Source organism: Chionomys nivalis, chromosome 16 (assembly GCF_950005125.1).
Source record: "Chionomys nivalis chromosome 16, mChiNiv1.1, whole genome shotgun sequence".
Classification (NCBI taxonomy): Eukaryota; Metazoa; Chordata; class Mammalia; order Rodentia; family Cricetidae; genus Chionomys; species Chionomys nivalis.
In genome coordinates this window covers 53,943,608-53,966,779 of record NC_080101.1, presented here as the reverse complement: position 1 = coordinate 53,966,779, position 23,172 = coordinate 53,943,608, and the positions used below count along the sequence as shown (strand labels likewise).

General features: G+C 38.4%; 1 pseudogene; it reads left to right on the top strand.

Annotated features, from left to right (window-relative positions):
• The first annotated feature begins 12,369 nt into the window (after positions 1–12,369).
• On the top strand, positions 12,370–13,218 carry LOC130888153 (60S ribosomal protein L5-like; annotated as a pseudogene).
• The last annotated feature ends 9,954 nt before the right edge of the window (positions 13,219–23,172 follow it).

Genomic DNA, 23,172 nt, shown 5'->3' with positions numbered 1-23,172 from the left:
AAATATCCACTGTGTTCTCCTTCCTCAGAGGCTTAAATATATAGAGCACAAAAGACTTGTTATGCTAGCCCAAAATCTATTTCAGTATGAAGAATGACACAGTCACCGGCAAAAGGAGAGGCCAAAAGAGACAAAGTATCTCCCAAAGATTGGGTATTCTTTACACTCTCCATTTATGGCCCACCACTAGAAAATGACTCAAGATGCAGTTTGAAGTTTTCCCAATTCATACATTTCTACACTTGGGTTCCAAAAGGACAGAAGAAGAGTGGGGAAGCAGGAGATTTGGAAAAGCAACCACTTTTTTCCATGGCTGACAATGGCACCACGGCTCACACATCATGTACAAAGCAAGTCTTCCCTTCCTCATACTTTCTCACTTCTAGATGCAGCTGAGATGAAATAGTCCCCTGCCTAGGCTGCCCGATTTTGTCTCAGGCTTACAGAATCCATTTCCCAAATTTCTAACTAGTCTTCCAACCTCCAGAGTGATGACACAGTTAATGAGTTTGATTGCAAAGGGGGGCATTCATCAAGAAGAAGCTTGCTTTCTCATCCAAGATAAGTCCTATGTATTTTGAATTGGCTGGCAAATTACTGTGCCAACAAGGTAACCAAAGTGCCACTGTGTGAGTTCTAAGCCCGAGAATCAATAAACCCTGCAGCTTTTGCTAGTATTGCTCTTTGAATGCTAAGCCAAACATGAAAAGAGCTCAGGTATATTAGTCACCTCCTCATTGCTGCAACAAAGAACTTGACAGAAGCAGCTTATGGAGGGAAGGGTTTATTTGGGCTCACGATTCAAGGATACAGTCTACCATGCTGGTGAAAGCAGCAAGAGGTTCCGGAAACTGGTCACATTACTTCTGTAGTCAGGAAGCAGAGACATGAACGCTGTTGCTCAGCTCCCTCTCTACTGTTTACTCAGTCCAGGGCCCAGCCCATGGCATGGCACCAGCGCATGTGGAGTGGTTCTTCCCCTGCCGATAGCCTCAGCTAGAGAATCCCACACAGACATGACCAGAGGTTTGAGTCTATGGTGATTCCAAATCTTATTAAATTGATAATAAGCGTTAACCATCATAATTGCTGTTGGATCTCTACCCATATCCAAGTGTCCCCTGCTATAAGTCGCTTGCATTATCAAAGGACCCACGTGCCCAAAATACATCTTCACAACTTTTATTGCTAACCAGAGTCCCACCAAGGTTTTCCCTCCTTATCTAACATACAGGTCCCATTGTACCAGGTGCTCGAAGTCCATTCATTCTAGGATAAATCCAGGTCTTAGCTACAAAGGACAGGGCACACCCACATTACACCAGACCCAGTTCACTTCTTGACCCTGTCCTGGAGGAGTCACTTCTGGAGAGTATCATTTCAACTGACCCCACCCATTCCTGTGGTCTCCTCGATGATTGTTTCTTAAGCAGAAGCTGTAACATGAAACAGCTCCCCTCAGTCCCTCACTCCTGATGTCTCAGTGTCTCTCTATCACTAGGTAGAGGATTTCCTTCAGATAAACCTCGGGATTCTGTCTCAGGGAATGAAACTGATGGTTTATTAAATTTATAACAGACTGCTGGTTACAAGAAAATCTCACAAACTTTATCCCGCATCAAATCAGATTATTCGTCTTTAGTCTTCTGATTCTGGCCTACTCTCACTCCAACAAACACATGAGTCCAACAACAACAACAACAAAAAAAAAAAAAACGCAAGAGGGCTCCACCCCTCACCTGAGGGGGGCAGGCCCAGCAGAGGCCCAGCAGAGGCCCAGACCAACAACTCAGCTCCCACCCTGGCCCAGATCCAAGGCTTTAACTTGGCCCGCCCCAACATCTACCTCATCTGGACCTGCCGAAGTGCATAAAGGCACTGGCCCTGAGTTTCTTAGCCACACGATCTCAATGACTCGGGGCAACAACAGGATATCCGAAAGGAGTTTTCAGTGAAAGCCCTGTATTGATGGGGTACCAGAAGCCAGAGGCCTTGAACCTGACTGACAACACACGCCACAATGAACATTTGCTGCTTGGCCAAAAGTGTATGCTGTGTGACACACCGCAGGTCCCAGTGCCATCAGAACGAATGAAGAGTTGACAGAGAGATGAGAAAGATGGGGGAGCAAAATGCTTCTTTTAATTATTTTTTTAAAATTTTCTCCTGGGAGGGCGATGCCACGAGGATAGAGGGCCAATGGGGAGGGACTGGGAAATGGGTGGGATTGGTGTACATGATGTGAAATTTCTAAAGAATCAATTACAAAATTATGGTTTTTTTAAAAAAAAATAATAAACTGCCCTCTCTTCCTGTAACGGCACTCAAGACCATTCTGACCCCTTTGTCAACTCCTTGAGTATATGAAAATTAGCCTGCCAGGCCTGGGTAGTAGAGTATTGAATAAGACAACAGCAATCAGGGTCATGTTTGACTACACCTGCTGCCGCTTCCTTAATAGCCATCTTGATTTCTATATTCAAAGGCCCCTGTCTAGTCTGTCTTTTAACTTCGTTTATCCAAACCAAGAAGGGGGTCTTGCAGATGATAATATCCTCTTGGTGAGCTAACACTGGTGCCCTTCCTGACTCAAGGATGACCACCTGAGCAGCTGTTACAGGATGTAAAGTGATGGAGCCTTGATGACAGAGCCTAGGATGCCCCAAGCCACCCAGAAATCCTTGAGGCCCACCCCTCCTAGCCCTTGTTGATGGATCTTCATCATTTTCCAGCTTCACATGGCCAGCATTATTTTAAAAAATAGAATTATTTTCTAATAATGAAGTGGAAAAGATTTATGAACAACTCAAAAATCCCAGGGTCGGCCATAAAAAGTACCAGTTAACTTGATAGTCATCCCAATATCCTGGTTTTACCAGAGCTTAATTTCTGCTCTTGTTTGGTATCCTTCCTTGGTTAAATACTCCATAAATACCCCCACCTCATCATTTCCAGTTATTACAGCCACTCTCTTATCTCAGTCTCAAGAATCTATTCTACCAGATGCTCCTGTAATCAATCTCTTGACCTCCCCTCCAAAACCCTTTATTTTGTCATTTGTATTGATTTCCACACATACACGGCAGACTGTATAATGAATGAAAACTTTATAAATAGAACTTAACAAATGAATAACATACAGAAAGGCTTTGATAAATATTACAAATAACTGGTTTCTTGTCATTGTGATGACTGTTTTTACGTTGCCATATCTGTTCCTACATTTGTTTAATCTCTTCTCCCGAGTTACATATTTCTACAAAACTGAGACTCTGTCTTAGCAATAGTGTGGACTCCTTTGCCACAGTTTATTTTTCTCAGCTACAAATCTCTTGCAACAACAGTTATCTTACAACAACAGTTATCCATCCTGAACAGGAATTTTCATGTGTTCTGTAGTTCTGCCTCAGATTCTTTGGATGCATAAATATGGATTTTTCCCCTTTTGCACTTGATCATTTAATTAATTTAGTCATTTAATTGTGACTGAGTCAACTCGTCAGGACTTGCCATTTGTGTAGATCAGCACTGATGGTACCAATGACACGTCACCACTCCAATGCTAATTTACTTACATGCTTAAAAATGCCTTTAATAAGGTAATATACTTTGAGCCCATTCATGGCAGAAGCTCTGTAACTGTCATTCCTTGTTTGTTTCTTCGGTTTGCTCTTTACCAGTGTCTGTGTCAACCAAAACCAGCAAGAATTGAGTTTCTTTCAGTGCTTCTTATTTCTTTTTACTTAAAGATTTTCGTATAATATATTTTGATCCTGTTTTCCTTCCCCAACTCCTTTCAAGTCTTTCCTGTCTCCCTCTCTACCCACCCAACTTTATATTCTCTCTCTTACAAAAAAAAAGAAAGAAAATGAAAATCAAACCAACAAGCAGAAGACCAATAAAGAAAAAAATACCAAAACAAAACAAAAATTTCACAAACCTAAACAATATTAGTAACTCTTTCAAAACTGCCTCAAAATATTGGTAATGGACTATTTATAACTATTTAGTACTATTTCTTCCAAACAGAGTATTTTTATAAAATTCCCTGCTATTCCCCAGTATTTAGAATTCATGACCTTTATCCTACTTAGTTCTACATGTCCCAATCAGTAAGACTTCCCAAATGGAAACAACTCTGTCAATATTTTTTGAATTGAATCCTTAGATACAATGAAGGAAATGCTTACAGGGCTGGCTGAGTCTCTTCATGTGATTCCCTTCTCTGGTAGATAGCTAATCCCTAAATTGATTGCTTTCCCTATTTTCGATTATAATCACACTCAAATTATACAACCAGGTGAAATGAAACCCAGTCCACCTGAAATATACCAAGCAATACATTCACCTTCGGTAAACAGAAGCACAGGATTCGCCATATGTAGATATGGTTACCTGGTCATAGCCCTACATCTTCTGGACCTTGATGTGTTCAAGTTATCCAGGGAGTTTATTTCCGATACCATCTAACTAAAAGTTCATTTGTCTTAAACCTCAGCCCTCAGTCCTGCTAAAAAAAAAAAAAAAAAAAAAAAAAAAGTCATCTCTCAGTGTTTATTCTCATCTCAGTGATTATGATTTCATGGATTTTTATTGTTCATTTGCTGGAATAAAGAGAGGAAAATCTTATTTCTTGGGATGAAACTCTTTCTTCTGGAATGGAGTTATTTTTCTCATTTAAATCTTTTAGTGTTTTATGAGATGCAAAGGCAATAAAATATCTGCACCTGTGTTTTCGTAGAACTAAAACTCATGAGTGAATCTGAACTATGTCCATGGGGGTCAAAAGGGAAAATATATTTGACACCATTAGCTTTGTGTCCCAAACACATAAAACATATTGTACGTCCCTATCAGAAAGCATAATCAGAATCTGTCCACAATGCCAAACACGTGGAATCAGAGCCAAATCAATTAGTCACCTAACATTCAGTCCACATGATGCCAAACATCTGGAGACTTGAGAACTTCCAAATGAAGAAGTAATTTTTTAAAAAAATTTCTTCGGAATCTTTTGGCAACAAATGAACATAGCCAAATGTGGGCACTTCTGATTGTGTTACCTTCAGACATTAGGTTCGCAGATAGCTTGAAAGATCCAACCTTTCTGTATTCAAAGACTACCTTCAGTGTGTATAATCTCCTATGGTTTATTTTGATGGACTTATATTGAATAATGTGGAAAATCAGAGATTTAAGAATGTTTGAATGTTGAGTCAACATATGGTAGGGGTCAGAGCACTAATGTTCCACTGCCATAGAGTGCCTACACTAAGACAATCTAAGGAGGGCTTCCCATGCACCCCCATTGAGTCCAGCATATTTCTGTGCCTCTCTGCCTGTCCTTCCCATGCTGACCTAGAACTTTCTCCAATATGTATATGAATAAATATAGTATAGTTAGGGAGCAGAAAAGCAAAGAGGGACAGAGTCCATTGCCTAAATGCCAAGTAAGACAATGTCAGCAGCAATAACCTCAGATGAAGAAACCAAGGCTGGCCTCCGAGTGCGTCCAGGAGATGCTCTTTAGAGAAAGTCTAAGAATATAGACCCTTTTCCCACACAAAGAAATCAAGGAAGGAAGGGAGAAGGAAATAAAGCTAAGGTCTGTGAAGGAAAACTGTGAGATGGGTACCCTCGTTGTCTTCCTTTTCCTATGCTCTACCTGCCCCCTCTCGACTTCACATCCTCCACTCCCTTTTCCTTCTTCTTCTCTGACTCCATGCTATATTCAGTACCAATATATTAAAATCTAAACTCTAGAAGTAGAGCCCTTACTAGGAGCCAATCACTCTTCCTATAACCACCATCACATCTCTGTTTGCTTCCTCCACAAGCATTCTCCCGCCTGTCCACCAGACCTTCCTCACTCCCTACATGACTATTTTTTCCACATTCCGAGAGTTGGATTGTCCATTAATCTTGTGAAGGGTACACTACAGAGTCCCTACCTTCCAGTCCTTCTTCCAAAGCCCTGTTGTTTCCATTACACTGTTCTCTTAAAGCAGAGTTTCTCTCCATAATTTCTGTTTGGGTTTGTTCTCTTCTTGCTCCTTTGAACTTCTACTCTCTCTCTTACCATAAAATCCAAGGTTCCAGTCTTAGTTCTCCTTTCTCGCTGCCTGCAAGTATTATATTTATATTAGATGCATCTGCTACCCTTCTGATTTGCTAGTCTGCAAAGCAAATTATTATAAACAAATCACTGAAACAACACAAACTTTCACAGTTCTCAAAACGAAAGGTCTCGGGTGGAAGTGCTGGCATATGTCTGCAGGCCCCGAGGAAGAATCTGCTAGAAGCTTCTGTCCTACTATTTGGCATTCTAGGTTCCCCAGTCTTCTATATTTGTGCCTAAAATCTCTTCCTCTGTCTTCCCCCACATGTACATGGCCAAATTTTCTGATTCTTGTGAGGATACCAGTTGTATTAGAATTAAATCCATTATGACCAACCTATACTGGATTCCAATCTGCAAAGATTAAATTTTCAAATAAGGTCATTTCCAATGTCCAGGTTGTACAAAGAATGCTCTTCAACCCAGTATGACACCTAAATGAACTGTTTCCTATAACCTGAGAATTAGTCTTTGAATTGACCCAATATCCTACCAAACTTGAGTGAAAAAAAACCCTCAATTCATCAAAAGTGTCTCTCTCTCTCTTTTTTTAGTCACGAAAGTCCTTTACATCTTCCTCACTCAGATCTCACCTATTCCACTGTGATGAGACCAAAACCAGGCTACTCATACTATCCTCTAAATGAGGATACCCGTGTAACTGTGCCATGGACCACAGTAAGCACTACTTCATTTTAGCGTACATAATAATCCACAGGAAAACTGAGAAGTGAAGACTGGGAATGATCTGCTCACACTGACTCAGAATAATGGAACCCTTTCAATATTGTAAAATACTAAGCCTGAATTATGAATTAAACTGTTAAAGTATAGCTAATTTCTTTAATTAACCATCACAGTAAAAAAAAAAAAAAGAAAAAAAACATTCTTGCAATGAGTTAGTAGACCAGTAACAGCTAACAGTCAATTGTCTCGCAGAACTGTAAGAGTGTCTTCAAAACTGTGTTTTAGAGGAATGATAGCCACTTATTCGGGTATTCAAATAATTATGTTAATCAAAATAAGGCAGACTTGGAAATTAAAGGCGTGCTTGAAAACACAGATTGATGTGAGCATTTCAAGAAAGGACTATCACAATACACACAGTATTAAACTGTTTCCAAGGACTGTGAAGTACTTTACAGATAATATGGTATTAATCATAATTGAATATTTAGGAAAATAAATATTAAGAGGCTGACAGCAGGAGAGATTCGCTTCTGTTCACTGGGTTATGTTGTACCCTGCAATTGAAAATCCTCTTGGAAACGAAGTGAATTTGGATGGCTGTGGTGATTTTCTAAACATTTTTGTCGATTTCCAAGTAGTCATACATTTCCCAAGTCTGGAAATTAAAAATATCTATAAAATTCTTGAAATGTTTTTTCTGTTGTTTTTTAAAAGAAGCACTCAACTTGTTAAACAAGGAGAAAAGCATAACTTCTTGCTTATTATATCTCTTAAAATCAATGTTTATTCTGCCTGAGCAAACTGTTTAGTGTGGTGAGTTACTTAAAACAATCTAACAATATTCTAAAATATTTTTCTTTCTCTCTATAACAACAAAGGGGACAACTCTCAAAAGAAAACTGGAAATATCTAGTTGTATGGCCGAGTTTTAGTTCAAAATAGTTTGGCTCTTAGCTCTGTGGTTGAATAGGTATCCCTTATGAAGCATTCTATATCTAAGCAATAATTGTCCACACAATTACACAGTTACAGAGGCATTCATTGCTCACAAGATTAAAAGTGGATTATTTACACAGGTAATTAGAATGGGCTATGGACCCACTAAAGATTACTTTGAAATGGGCCGTGGAAAGACACCATTTCCCATCACTCACTTAGAAATTACTCCTTCAATTCTCTTAGACACTTGCCAGTTGGTTTTACTAAAAGGTAGCTCAAACACAAGAAATGGGTCTTGAATATAATTTTAAGACATAAAGAAGAATTACAGCATGGATTTTACAATGAACAAATTTTACTGGGCTCCCAAATTGTGTTTTTTGTAGTCTGAACATACTACAAAAGTATGAAGCAAGGGGTAGGCTTATGGCAAAGGCCACCTTTCTCCAATACAAAAAGTTATTAAATCTACTGGAGTTGGCTAAAGGAAGCCATAATTACTTTCAAATGGAAAATAGCCACAAATTTCCTTTCTCTTGCCTTACACATCATTTTCTTATCCCAAGTTACATATTTTCAACTTCATCACACACCAGAATGTCAGGTCAAACCCCTACCCTAAGCATATTAAAATTCTTTCCTACCCCTGAACCTGTGGCACAAACAAGACTACTATTTCAGTATCGTGATTATTTTGTAATTGGCTCGTGAATTTCCTATCTGCTGTTTTTCAGTGTCAACATGAACCACTGTAAGCACGTATGCTGCATATTTTAGCTATCTTCGAGAAACAGCTAAGGCTATTTGTCCCGATATATTTCCACGGAGCAACACTAGCGTTTCTCTGCTAATTCTGAAGTGTCAGCCCTGTTAAAATGAAACATTGAGAAGATAAAGGAACATGACCCAGTTTCCCCAGTCCAGATCTTCAGGCCATTTACCCCACAGCTTCCTATTCCTCTCCACAATATGCAAAAATATCTAACAGCGATGTTCTTCCTTTTAAAAAAGATTTTATTTAATTATTTTAAATTCTGTATAAATGTTTATATAGGAACATTCACTTGTTCACCTAAAGTCAGAGGGGTCTCATAGCTTCTAGAGCTCAAGATACAGGTGGTTGTGAGTCACCTGATACAAGTGTTCTTAACCACTGATAAATCTCATTAGCCCTATGAAAAATAATTAAGATTACTTGCACAAAGCTACCTTTTGCTGTATGTTGTAGCTTATGATTGTGATCTCCAAACTTGAGAGACTGAAGGCAGGAGGGTTACCATAAAGTTGAGAGCAGGCTTGGATATGTAAATTCTAGGCAAGCCTGGGCTACAAATAAGAGACCTTGTCTGGAGATCAGGATGGAAAATCCTCAATAAAATAAAAATAAATCTACCACATGACCGAACTCTACCACTCTTTGGCAACATGACACAGTTATTCTACTCCTTCACATATACCCAAAGGACTCAAGATCTTACTCCACTGACGCCTGCCCAGCAATGTTAATTGCTGCCTTATTCACAATAGGTAGAAAAATTGAAAACAAACTAAATGTCCTTCAAAAATGAATAGATAATAAAAAATGTGGTACATATATGTGGAATGATATTCAGCCACAAGAAAAAAAATGAACTCATTAAATATAGAAAAGATTATGTTGAGTGAGACCCAGAGAGTCAAATGTCATGTGTTTTCTTTTATCTATGACTCCTAGCTCTAAATCTTCAGATGTGAGTATACAAGATGAAGTAAGCACAGAAACCAGGAAAATAAAAAGGGACCATCAAAGGTGCTTGAGAGTGGAATAACAGGAAACATGAAATGGAAAACAGACAAGGGTCTCTAATTAGTAAGTGGGGAGGGAGGTCAGTAAAGAAGAAGAATGTAGGAGCCAAAAATAACACTTAAGATTTTTTTATAAAGCCTCAAGAAATCATATTATTTTATATTTACACGAAGTTATAAACAATACATATATGTACGTACTCAGAGATATACGTGTGTATTGTTTATAACTTCATATGTATATATATATATACATATGTGTGTGTATATACGTGTGTGTTTCTTAAATAAGGCTATGCCACTTGAGTTATGACAATGCTCCCCACATGAAACATAAACAAACCCCTGTAGCAGATACTAAACCTCCTTTTAAGTGATCAGACAGGGTAGTTCAGATGATTCTCAAAACAATATAGGCTATTGATGCTGTACTTGGATGCTTCTCACAGGTTGAAAGTAAGTCCATATTGATAAAGACACAGCACACTTAGGACACAGAACATGAATTACTCCAACAGGGTCTAACTTTAAAGTCTCATTCTAGATCCCATAGTACCAGAAAGCACTATGTAATCTGCCAAAGGAAAGAACAAATAATAGCCTTACCTAGATATGTAACACCTATGAACAAGAACAATGACAATCATGGAAAGACAACTGTAAAGACAGTGTATTGTGACACTCACATGTTGACAATAATCAACATTTGTCAAAGTTGACTTAAAGTCCACTGAACAGAAGAGAAATCATGCCTAGTACTAGAAACCTAACCAAGCAACTACATGGGACTAGTAAGGTCCTAGATCTTGGAAGAGAATCTACTACTGCAACTTAACCCAGAATAATTTTTTAACTACACTCTAAACATTATCCTTGTATCCACAAGTAAGTATAGCTATCACCCCTTATCAAAAAAGTTTTTTCTCATCTATCTGTTTCTCACCCTTCCAGAGACAGACACATCTTCTCATTGAGACAGGATGAGGTCAGAGGGAACAGAGTTGATTGTTACCAATAACACACATGAAGAGATTGGGGATGGCATTACCACGGCTACTGTTCTGGCACATTCTATTGCCAAAGAGAGTTTTGATAAGATCAGCAAAGGGTCTAATCCAGTAGAGATCTGGAGTGGTGTGATATTGGCTGGTGATGTTGTAATTGCTGAGAGAGTCATTAGCCAGAACCTCCTCAGACTCCAAACCTATAGTCTCCTTCCTGGGACTATCTACTGCTTCATCCATAACACCACTCACCGAAATCAAGTCCCCTGGAGTCCCTCAGGCTTAGCATCCTGTCAGCACCCCAGCTTCCATGATGTCCTCCCCGCTCCAAAGCCCAGTATACTGTTCAGGATGCTGAGCCCACCTTCCAACTCTTCCTCCCCTGTTACCCCTGGCCCAGCTTCTGCTTCTCCCACTTCTTCTTCCTCTTCCTCTTCCTCTCCTCCTCCTTCTCCTTCCTCTTCTCTTCTTTTTCTTCCTTCCTTCTCCTCCTTCTTTTTAGCTTATTTGTCTGGATTTTGTTCTTATTGTTCTTTCTTTTGTGAGATAAAGAATATGAAGCTGGGTGGGTAGGAGTTGAAGAGGATCTGAGAGGAGTTGGCTGTGAGAAAAGAATATGTTTGAAACATATATGAAAAAATAAAATAGAAATTTTAAAAAGAAAAAAGCCGTTTTGTAAATGCAGTCAGAGCCCATCACATAAACCACAAGTGGACACAATGCAGAGAGCCACAGACAGAGGGAGCCCAGCCCCAAAGGATACATCTACAGCACAGCTCCTCCATCTGTGGCTCCTGGAGCATCGTGGTTGATGGGGAAAAGATTATGAATGCCAGAACACCAGGAAGAAGAAGAAGAAGAAGAAGAAGAAGAAGAAGAAGAAGAAGAAGAAGAAGAAGAAGAAGAAGAAGAAGAAGAGGAGGAGGAGGAGGAGGAGGAGGAGGAGGAGGAGGAGGAGGAGGAGGAGGAGGAGGAGGAGGAGGAGGAGGAGGAGGAGGAGGAGGAGGAGGAGGAGGAGGAGGAGGAAGAGGAAGAGGAAGAAGAAGAAGAAGAAGAAGAAGAAGAAGAAGAAGAAGAAGAAGAAGAAGAAGAAGAAGAAGAAGAAGAAGAAGAAGAGACATTGATTCGTCGTTGATGAGAAATGGTAGCTGTACTTATCTAAGAAATGTGACTCCTGAACAAAGAAGGTTTGTGAACTCTGTGTTTCCATTCTTAAATTCTCAAAAAATGAGAACTTCGTGGGCTTTTCACTGTATCAATGCAACACATAGTTAACTTCAAACCTAAGAGATTTGCCCTGCATTTGCCATGTTTAACACTTTTATTCTACCCTATTCTTGAAGCTTACTAAGAAAAGTAAAGCTAACAGAAAAGACAGAGCATATAATTTGGAAAACCAGAGGTATCATAAAGAACTTTTAAAACCAGCCATAATTAAATATCATTTCACTTCCACTAGATTAGCTAAAATAAAGACAACAAAACAAGCATTACTGTGGATACTCGGCCACTAAAAGAGTCACTTAGTGTGGGAAAGGTATGAATTGATAGAACATTTGGAAAATCATTGTTATTTTCCTGTAAATACCACAATAAATGAAAACATGTGTTACCAAAAATACTTGTACGAAAACAAAAAATTGCAATTTTCAAAATTACCAAATCTAATGTTCAGATGTCCCTCAACAGGAGGGCAGAAAATAAAATCGTAGTATATTCATAATAATAATAAAATATTATTAATTTTAAAATGTTATAATTGCTTTTTCCCCTAGCACCACTGGGCCTACAGGTCTGTGTGGAACTGCGATTGTGAGTTTCTAGTTCTGCAGGATGAGGTTTGTGAAAGTTGTCAAGAATAAAGCCTATTTTACGAGGTACCAAGTGAGATTTAGAAGGCACTGAGAGAATAAAACTAACTACTATGCCTGGAAATGATTGGTCATCCAGGACAAAAGTAAGTACAACACACCTAAGTATAGGGTGATAGTTCATTTAACTAAGAGAGACATCATCAGGCAAACTGAGTATGCCCATATAGAAAAGATGCAATAATCTGCACAGCGTATGCACACAACTGCCAAAATATGGAGTGAAAGTTGGCCTGCTAAATTGTGTCATAACCTATTGTACTGGCCTGCAGGCTTCCTTATGGGTTTGGTATGGACAAGATCTATGATTGCCAAGTGCGGTGACTGGAGATGAATACAATGTGGAAAGCATTGATGGTCAGCCTGGTGCCTTCACTTGCTATTTGGATGCAGGTCTTTTCAGAACTAGAACTGGCAATAAAGTTTTGGGGGCCCTGAAGGGAGCTGTGGATGGAGGCTTGTCTATCCCTCATAGTACCAAATGATTCCCCGGTTACGATTTTGAAAGCAAGGAGTTCAACACAGAAGTGCAGCGTGAGCACATCGTGCATGGGTCAGAACATCGTAAATACAAGTGTCACCTAATAGAAAACAATGAAGATACTTACAAGAAACAATTCTCTCAAACAAAGAGAGAACAATGTAACTCCAGACATGGAAAAGATGTGTAAGAAAGCTCATGCTGCTACCCAAGAGAGAAGTGAAGAAGAGGTAGAACCATCCCAAAATGTTCCTTGCCCAGAAGAAAGATCAGGTTGCTAGAAAATAGGCAAGATTCCTTGGAGCTCAGAAATGGGTTGCTGAGAACTAAAGCATTTTTTATGAAACTTTTTTATAAAGATAATAAACTTAATGAACAAGCAGCTAAAAATGGTTTTATTATTTATAATTATCTTATATTATAATCATTATAATTATTTTATTATCAATCAAAATTAATAACAAAAATACTTTAATCAAAAAAGCCTGTTGACAAAAAACAACAACATGAGTAAACCCCTAAATTATTATATCAAGTAGAAGAAACCAGACTTAAGAAAGATATACTATATCAATTTATGTGAAATTCACAAAGAGTCAAATTAAATCTCCAGTAAAGAAATCAAACAACAGTTGCCCATGGGAAGAAGTGATTGGGAAATTTCTAAGATGAAAGAAAAGTTGCATTTCTTCAATGAGTGGTTGTATTAATCAAAACTTACTGAACTGTATGCTTAATATCTGTGCATTTCATTGATAGAAATATTCCCTTTGTTATTAAAAAGATATAAAAGAAAAATACTACAATTTATTTAGGAAAGTAACTCCTTCCTTCATAAGTAATAGCTTTACTTAGCAACCATAGATATTTTTGTCCAAACACAAACATAGGAACAATGGAATGATAGTTAATCATTTTATGGGTAATTAGCAGCTTTACCAAATAGCTTTGCTAATGAGAAAAAATATCGTCATTCAAAAAAGATTATTCATTGAGTTAAAGACATTAGGAAGATACCATCAGAAAGAGTTGATGGGATTGTTGAGTAATGGAGTTGTTCACTGCACAAGACTGATGAGCACAGTTCAATCCCCAGAACTACTCACATTAAAGTAGACAGAGAGAACCCACTTCACAAAGTGGCCTCTAATCTCCACACATACAATGGAATGCAAAAACATACCACACACCAAACACACACACACACACAAACACACATGTTTTTACACTAAAAGAGCTTTTCCAGACTCTCAGTGTTTTATCCTCATGATATTATTTCTTTCTATCTATCTTGTATTTCAGCTGTTTACCCCAATCCACCTCTAAGAAATAATTCCAGCTCATCTTTTATTTAAGAAGATAAAATAAGACCCTGTGAAAAGGTTGGTTTATAATGTGATAAGGTAGTATTTTTATTGGTCCTGGATTAATTTCCAATGACAGGGATTGAACCGATGGCCTTACACATGCTAGGCATGTACTCTCCCATAGTCAAAGGCTGGTTTTTCATTCCCAGCTGCCCAGATCAGAAATATTTACACAGAAACTATATTATTTAAATCACTGCTTGGCCAGTAGCTTAAGCGTATTGCTAGCTAACTAGTATATCTTAAAGTAACTGCTGCGGGAGGACCTTCCGCTCCTTCAGCCAGTAGCCGCTGAAATACCAGCCCACTGGGGTGTGGTCTATTTATCTTTAAAAAAGAGCAGCAAGCCTCGGCCCGCACTCTTGGTTCCGGCTCCAGCTCCTGCGGCAACTAGGGTCCTTTCCTGACGGTTGGTGCTTTGTGAGTTTTACCCCCCAAAATAAATCCTAACTGGTGTGGGACTGTTTCGCGCATTAAGTAACCCATTTCCATTATTTTATATTTTATCACGAGTCTTGTGGTTTACTAGTAAAGCTCTGGCATGGCACCAGCATGTCTGTCTCCTACAGCAGCTACATGGCATCTCACTGACTCTGTCTACTCTCTCTACATCTCTGTTCAGATTTCCTGCCTGGCTTTATTCTGTTAAGCCATCGGCCAAAAACAGCTTTATTCATTAACCAATAGAAGCAACATATGTACAGAAAGACCTCCCACACCACTCTCTCTCTGAGTCATATCTGAAGCTTATTGAATCTTTTGTCTGTGTGAATCAGTGGGCTTTTTTCATGTCATAAGGATGTGCTACCATTACCACTAATTCCAAAACATTTTTATTTTCAAAATAATGAGTATCTAATAATACTCACCTCTCACTCCTTCCTCTCCTACATAGTCTCTTTCATTCACTAGTCTATGTCCTCCCATAGATTTATCTGTTCTGGACATTTCATATAAGTTAAATCATGTAATACTGTGGTCTTTTGGGCCTGGCATCTTTCATTTAGCATGGTGAAATCATCAACGTTCATTTGTACCAATGCATGTATCAGGACTCTACTACTTTTATGTCATACTTCATCTAGTATATATAATTACATATAATTATATAATGTATAATATAGTAGCCTGGTATATAATAATAACTAAATGAATATTACTTTTCTCCTTATTTGGGAACTGAAAGTGATTTTTGAAGCTTTTCTAAAATCATACCTTAAAACATGCCAAATTTGACTTTGATCTGTAAATCAAGTGCTGTGATGGTATTTTCAGGAGATTTTTTGTTGTACAATGAATTGTTCTAAAAGAAGATTTCTCTTGCTACTTTCTTTCATGAATCTCTGTGATCTATGTAGATCTTAATTCTTTGCCATGGTCTCCAGAAGTGAGCACAGAGACTTCAATATGTCTAGAATCTATCAAAAATAGTTCAATATGCCTAGAACCTGTCATAGATAGTGCAGTATGTCTACATTACAAACTCCAGATCTCTGGACTTTTTGGGCAACAAATATGAGCATCACAATTTAAAATAGAAAGACTTACTTTCCATTACTTTTCTGTCCCTGCTGATCAGATTACCTTAGGGAATGCTGATGAGTGCTCTTTTCTGTGCTGTGTGCAAGCTAGAGTACAAAGGAAAAAGAAATGGGTCTCTTGAAAGACTCCAGGATATTAATGTTGCAATCATCTCACTTAATCCACAACTTGGATCACAGTCTTACAAAAGTAACCAAGTCATGCAGGGTAGAAAACACAAAAGGCTTTTCTTCCAATCTTCTGGCTCATGGAGTGTTTGCCATTTAGTTAGGCAGATTTAAACAAAATATGGTGTTTTCTAGAACCTAAAGATGAATATCTTTCCTTCAAAGGACATATGCTTTTTAAAATCCCCAGTACCAACGTACAGATCCCCATTCCATACCAAATGCTGATGGGCCATGTGGAGAACTACCTTGTAATGCAGGACTGTCTTCTTGATTCACAATCATGTCTTATTCGATTTCTTCTTAAGCCATATTCTGAAATAACTACAAAGTGTCATAATCTATTTGCAGAATCAGGTTCCAAAAATTTTACTTGTTGGAATTTCACCTGGGTTATTTTATGAACTACTTAAAAAGCAAAAGTAATTTTGAGTTCTCCATCCACAATAATAATCAAGAGCCTTTGGTTAGTCTGTTTTTAAGTGGTAGACTCCTCAGTGTGTAAGCGCTGGCTCAGACCCTGAAACAAGTGAAAGCAATCTACTGCTAAGACTGTCACTGTTATTCAACAGGAGCAATGATGTTCTGTTTTCTTAGGTTGTTAGTACTGTCACTGGGTGTCAAAAAACTAAGACATTGTAGAAAGAAGTTCTTGAAACGATTACTTGGACTAAACGTATTACTTTAAAATAGAACTACATAACTTGTACTAATTGTGTAAACTGAGGTAAAACAATCTTACCTGATGTTAACATAAATATACTAGTTTCAACACATAACCTTCTACGTGTTCAGTTCTTAATACTGTAGAGTGATTTATTTCTTCTTTCGTTCAAATTTTAGCAACCAAATGAACCATGGTTCTGATGTGCTGTTGGATCAAGAGCTAGAAGCAGATCACCTTTGGATGCTCCTGCAGTCTGTGTTCCTATGCTATGACTCACTGCAGCTTAGCAGAGATCCCCAGAAGACTTCCTTGTTGACTATGATATTACACTTGACACCCCCAAAATATGCAAAGGAAAACAAAGAAAATTTGTTATGACACCAAGGAGAAATTTTCCAAAGCCTCTCACTTCTCCATAAAATCTTGAAAGCCTGAATCAAATTAATAGGTTTAATTTTCTTTGACTAGAAATTGGATTTTTGATTTCTTATAAGTGAAAAACAAGCCTGTAGAACACAATGTATACTTATCATTTGAGGATGTTCTCAAAGTCATGTGTTAATCCAATCTGCAGTCTCATGTAGGTGTTCTCTTACTTGGGCTTTTAAAGAAGAAATACAATTTGTTTAACTGCTTGACACTTTTACTTTCAAAGTATTTGGTGCAGAATCATAAGCCATAAGTCTTGTTTCATGAACATCAATTTTAGATAACCCTTTTCATGTTGTATAGAAGTAGAAATTTTGTAGATATTTTATTCCAATAAATGTGACCAAAATGCAATTCTGAAGCTTTTTAGGTGTAAAATTATCATGGTCCAAATCCTCCTGTTTAATTCGTATCCCATTAGTTGGCCACAGCAGTTACTATTGGCTCACTAACACCTTCTGAATCTGAACAACCACAGAAATACAAATAGAAACTCTTTGAACATATGACACTGAGTTCCCAGGAACCTGTCATTCCTAACCTTGTCAAGCTTTCTGGATTTTTATAGGAAAACCACACTGTGATAAAATCCCCATATGGTTTCTCCATGCTAAAGCTACCTACACCCGGGCAATAATACCCATGTATCATCAGGAGAAACAAATCCCCCCAAATGCAAGAAGTACAAATGGTTCCTTATTTACCTGTAATTAACTTTATTTCTATTGGAAGCTTCCTTTTATTAAATAAAGGAACTTTTAATCTTGCTCAACTCAAAGTCTGACTCTTCAAAAACCACTAAGTAATTTGGACTTTTATCTCTTCATTTGATAAGTAAGAGTGTCAACTCACTAGAATAAAGGCCTTCTAGACCAATCTTCTGTACTTGTGATAATTAGCATATCAATCATTTCCCATCACTAGGCTAGTTTTCTTCTGTGGGATAACACATAAGATTTACTGTCTTAGCAAATTTCAAGTATATAATACATCATATAGCACAGCTAACATATTTTACAATGGGTTCAGAAGTTATTAACCTGGAAACTTGTATCCTTTGATCAATACTTCTGTACTTCCCCAGTTCTTGATAATTACTCTACTTTTGGTTTCTATGAGGTCACCTTCATTAGATTTCACAATTGAGTAAGAGTGTCTCATTTTTTCTCTTTCTGTGTGACCTATAGCTCCATCTTGAACTACAGTTTTAAATTATTCCATTATTTTAGCCATTCTGACAGGTGTAAGATGATATCTCAAAGTTGTTTTAATTTGCATTTCCCTTATCGCTAAGGAGGTTGAGCATGATCTTAAGTGTCTTTTGGCCATTTGAATTTCTTCTGTTGAGAATTCTCTGTTCAGTTCAGTGTCCCATTTTTTAATTTGGTTAATTAGCCTTTTATGGTCTAGTTTCTTGAGTTCTTTATATATTTTGGAGATCAGACCTTTGTCAGTTGCGGGGTTGGTGAAGATCTTCTCCCAGTCAGTAGGTTGCCTTTTTGTCTTAGTGACAGTGTCCTTTGCTTTACAGAAGCTACTCAGTTTCAGGAGGTCCCATTTATTCAATGTTGTCCTTAAAGTCTGTGCTGCTGGGGATATACGTAGAAAGTGATCTCCTGTACCCATATGTTTTAGAGTACTTCCCACTTTTTCTTCTATCAGGTTCAGTGTGTTCAGACTGATATTGAGGTCTTTAATCCATTTGGACTTGAGTTTTGTGCATGGCGATAGATATGGATCTATTTTCATTCTTCTACAGGTTGCCAACCAGTTCTGCCAGCACCATTTGTTGAAGATGCTCGCTTTTTTCCATTGAATACTTTTAGCTCCTTTATCAAAAATCAGGTGTTCATATGTCTGTGGGTTAAAATCAGGGTCTTCTACTCAGTTCCATTGATCGACTTCTCTGTTTTTATGCCAATACCAAGCTGTTTTCAATACTGAAGCTCTGTAATAGAGTTTGAAGTCAGGGATGGCAATGCCTCCAGACGTTCCTTTATTGTATAAGATTGTTTTGGCTATCCTGGGTTTTTTGTTTTTCCATATAAAGTTTATTAATGTCCTCTCACGATCTGTGAAGAATTTTGATGGAATTTTAATGGGGATTGCATTGAATCTATAAATTGCCCTTGGTAGAATTGCCATTTTTACTATGTTGATCCTCCCAATCCAAGAGCAAGGGAGATCCTTCCATTTTCTGGTATCCTCTTCAATTTCTTTCTTCAAAGATTTAAAGTTCTTGTCAAATAGATCCTTCACTTCCTTGGTTAGAGTTACCCCAAGATATTTTATGCTATTTGTGGCTATCGTGAAGGGTGATGCTTCTCTGATTTCCCTCTCTTCTTCCTTATCCTTTGTGTATAGGAGGGCAACTAATTTTTTGGAGTTGATCTTGTATCCTGCCACGCTACTAATGATAGCCTTTGCTGGAGAGGTTGTGGAGTAAGGGGCACACTCATCCTTTGCTGGTGGGAATGCAAACTTGTGCAACCACTTTGGAAATCAGTGTGGCGATTTCTCAGGAAATTTGGGATCAACCTACCCCAAGATCCAGTAATACCACTCTTGGGAATATACCCAAGAGATGCCCTATCATATGACAAAAGTATCTGTTCAACTATGCTCATAGCAGCATTGTTTGTAATAGCCAGAACCTGGAAACAACCTAGATGCCCTTCAATGCAGGAATGGATGAAGAAAGTGTGGAATATATACATATTAGAGTACTACTCAGCAGTAAAAAACAATGACTTCTCGAATTTTGCATGCAAATGGATGGAAATAGAAAACACTATCCTGAGTGGAGTATCCCAGACCCAAAAAGAGGAACATGGGATGTACTCACTCATAATTGGTTTCTAGCCATAAATAAAGGACATTGAGCATATAATATGTGATCCTAGAGAAGCTAAATAAGAAAGTGAACCCAAAGAAAATCGTATAGTCATCCGCCTGGATAGGGGAAGTAGACAAGATTGCAGGGCAAAAAGTGGGAACTTGCGGGTGAGGTGGCATGGGGCTAAGGGGAAATGGGGTGAGAAACGTGAGAAGGGGAGGATGGGAGGAGCTTGGGTGATTGGGATGGTTGGGATATAGGAAGGGTGGATACGGGAGCAGCGAAGTGTATATCCTAACTAAGGGAGCCATCTTAGGGTTGGCAAGAGACTTGACTCTAGAGGGGCTCGCAGGTGTTCAGGGAGATGTCCCCAGCTGGTACCTTGGGCAACTGAGGAGAGGGAACCTGAAATGACCCTATCCTATACTGATGAATATCTTACATATCACCTTAGAACCTTCATCTGGCGATGGATCGAGATAGAGACAGAGACTCAACTTGGAGCAACGGTCTGAACTCTTAAGGTCCAAATGAGGAGCAGAAGGAGGGAGAACATGAGCAAGGAAGTCAGGACCACGAGGGGTGCACCCACCCACTGTGACAGTGGAACTGATCTATTGGGAGCCCACCAAGGCCAGCTGGACTGGGACTGAATAAGCATGGGTTGAAACTGGACTCTCTGAGCATGGCAGACAATGAAGGCTGATGAGAAGCCAAGGACAATGGCACTAGGTTTCGATCCTAATACATGAACTGCCTTTGTGGGAGCTTAGCCTGTTTGGACGCTCACCTTCCTGGACCTAGATAGAAGTGGGAGGACCTTGGTCTTCCTGTAGGGCAGGGAATTTGGACTGCTTTTCAGTATCGAGAGGGAGGGGGAATGGAGTGGGGGGAGGAGAAGAGGAGTGGGAATAGGGGGAGGAGAGTGGGGGGAGGGGGCAATATTTGGGAGGAGGGGAGGGAAATGGGAAACGGGGAGCAGGTGGAAATTTTAATTAAAAAGAATATAAATAAATAAATAAATAAATAAATAAATAAAAATTATTCCATTAAAGTGTTGTAAAGATGTGCACAGCAGTAAGTCTGACTATTCCACATGCGTTCAAAAATCAGTAAGGAAGGGACAGAAAGTCAACAGAAACACACACACACACCTCAAATAAAGTGCAGAATTGTGAAAATCAAGGAGGGGAAGCAATCCAAAGAGGAGAAAGATAGTTAACTATTGTAAATGATCCTTAAAGACAATATAAGAACAGAAAAATATGTATAGCAACTCCAGTGACTAGAACTATAATGGTGGAGACAAAGGCAAAGTTGGAATGGGAAATGAAAACTTGTAACCAGAGATGAAAAGAGTAAGTTCTGGATAGGAAGTTAAGAAAGATAGACAGCTAAATAGAAACTGAAAAGGAGAAAATTCATTATAAGTGGAGAGACATGCTAATAATGCCTGAGGATGCATCCACAACTGCAGGCCAGTCTGCTTTTGACAGTCCTGTTTCTGGTCTGCTGATATAGCAGGTCCTAAATGGTGACCGCCATAAATCAGAGAATATTAGGTGATCCAAAGAGTGTATCCACCTTTTTTCACTTGTCAAACATTTTTAACTGCCTATCATCATCAACCATTAAAGAAAATGGGAAATACCTGATCTCAAGAAACAACAGTTCCTCCAGTTTGACACTGTTTTATGATGATTGCCTCATGGCCTCTATTGTCCAGTTTTCTTGGACAATGGGAAAAATAACTCATTTTCAAGCTTGAACTCTATATGTTTGCATAATTATATATATTTTGAAAGTTTTGTTTGTGTTTTGACCTTATTTACTCCTCTTCCTCCCAACTCTTCCCCTCCTATTCCCACCCAACTTTATGTCTTTTTTAAATACACAAAGATCAATTTTGGCTACCCAAATATTATTGTACCTATAGTCTTCCACTGGAGAGTGGTTGACTTATCAGGGACTACACTCTTAAAGAAAACCTACTCCTCCTCTCCTGGCACCTAACAAATAGTAATGGCTCTAAGAGTTTATGGAATGCTCAATTCTAAACTGGACCCACTACTCCCAGGACTTAGGGATCATTACAGAAGATGGAGTAGAAAGAATTTAACATCCAGAGGTGGAGGATAACTATAAGATAGTAAATCTCTTTTTTGCTATGCCTTTTAAGTAGTTCTGAATCCTATCTTCATATATTTAGTCTTTACTCCTTGAATAAAGACTTTGCTCAATCTCCAAGTCTCTTGGGAAAACCTAAGTGTATTGATAGGGTGCTACAAGAAGCATCTAAGGACCTGAAGTACCAACATATGTTCCCACCCGGCTGCCTGGGGCTTTCAACCCCTATTCACAGATTCAATCCTCCTAGAGTAGTGTGGTCATTATCATGTACTCTTTAACAATATGAATATTTTAGAAATTTAAGTCATTATTATAAAAACACTTATTTAATTTAACTTACTCAAGACAAGATGCCTTGTCTGTCTTTGGTGAAGGTCTGGACTGGAGTAAAAGAGGTTTCTGTTCAAATATATAATGACGGAACTGTTCCGGCGTGGAGTGGGGGTTAAATTTACGCCATTCCTGTGTGACCGAGGAATTCTCCAATCCTACTCACTAGTTTAAAAATGTCTTGAAACCCACACTACTCCTGGAGTGCATTGAAAAAGCAAAATATGTCCAGCAGAATATATTCACAGTCTGCACCATGAATAATTCCCACAAGAACAGATCCCTAAAAGGGTCACAATCAGGATTTAAATCTATAAGGGAACAGATACTTCCCAAGGAAAAAGTCACCAGTTATAAAAACTATTCTTATTATAGTCCAGACAGAATGGCACATGCCTTCCATCCTAGCACTCAGGAGACAAACATAGGTGACCTGAGCTACACAAAGAATTCCAGGATAGTTAGGAGTACATACTGAATCCTGTTTCAAAAGAAAAAATTAATTCCCCAGTAAGACCAAATGCTATGCTCATTAAATGCTCAAAAATAAATGTAGCACTAGAAAAATGAATTCAAAAATGTTCATCAACATTAGGAAACTTTCAAAATATCCTCCCTTAACATTAGGAAACACTTCATTGAAGATAGCTAAATATGATTTCCAAATTTTAAATATCATTTGTATAATGCAGAATTCAATTATTGTTTAATGAGAGCAAGCATATAAATAAAGCTGGGAAATCACACTTTAAAAATATAATGGATATTTTTTTCCCAATTAATGAAGGATAAAACCTTAAAAGAAAGTTGAGGTAG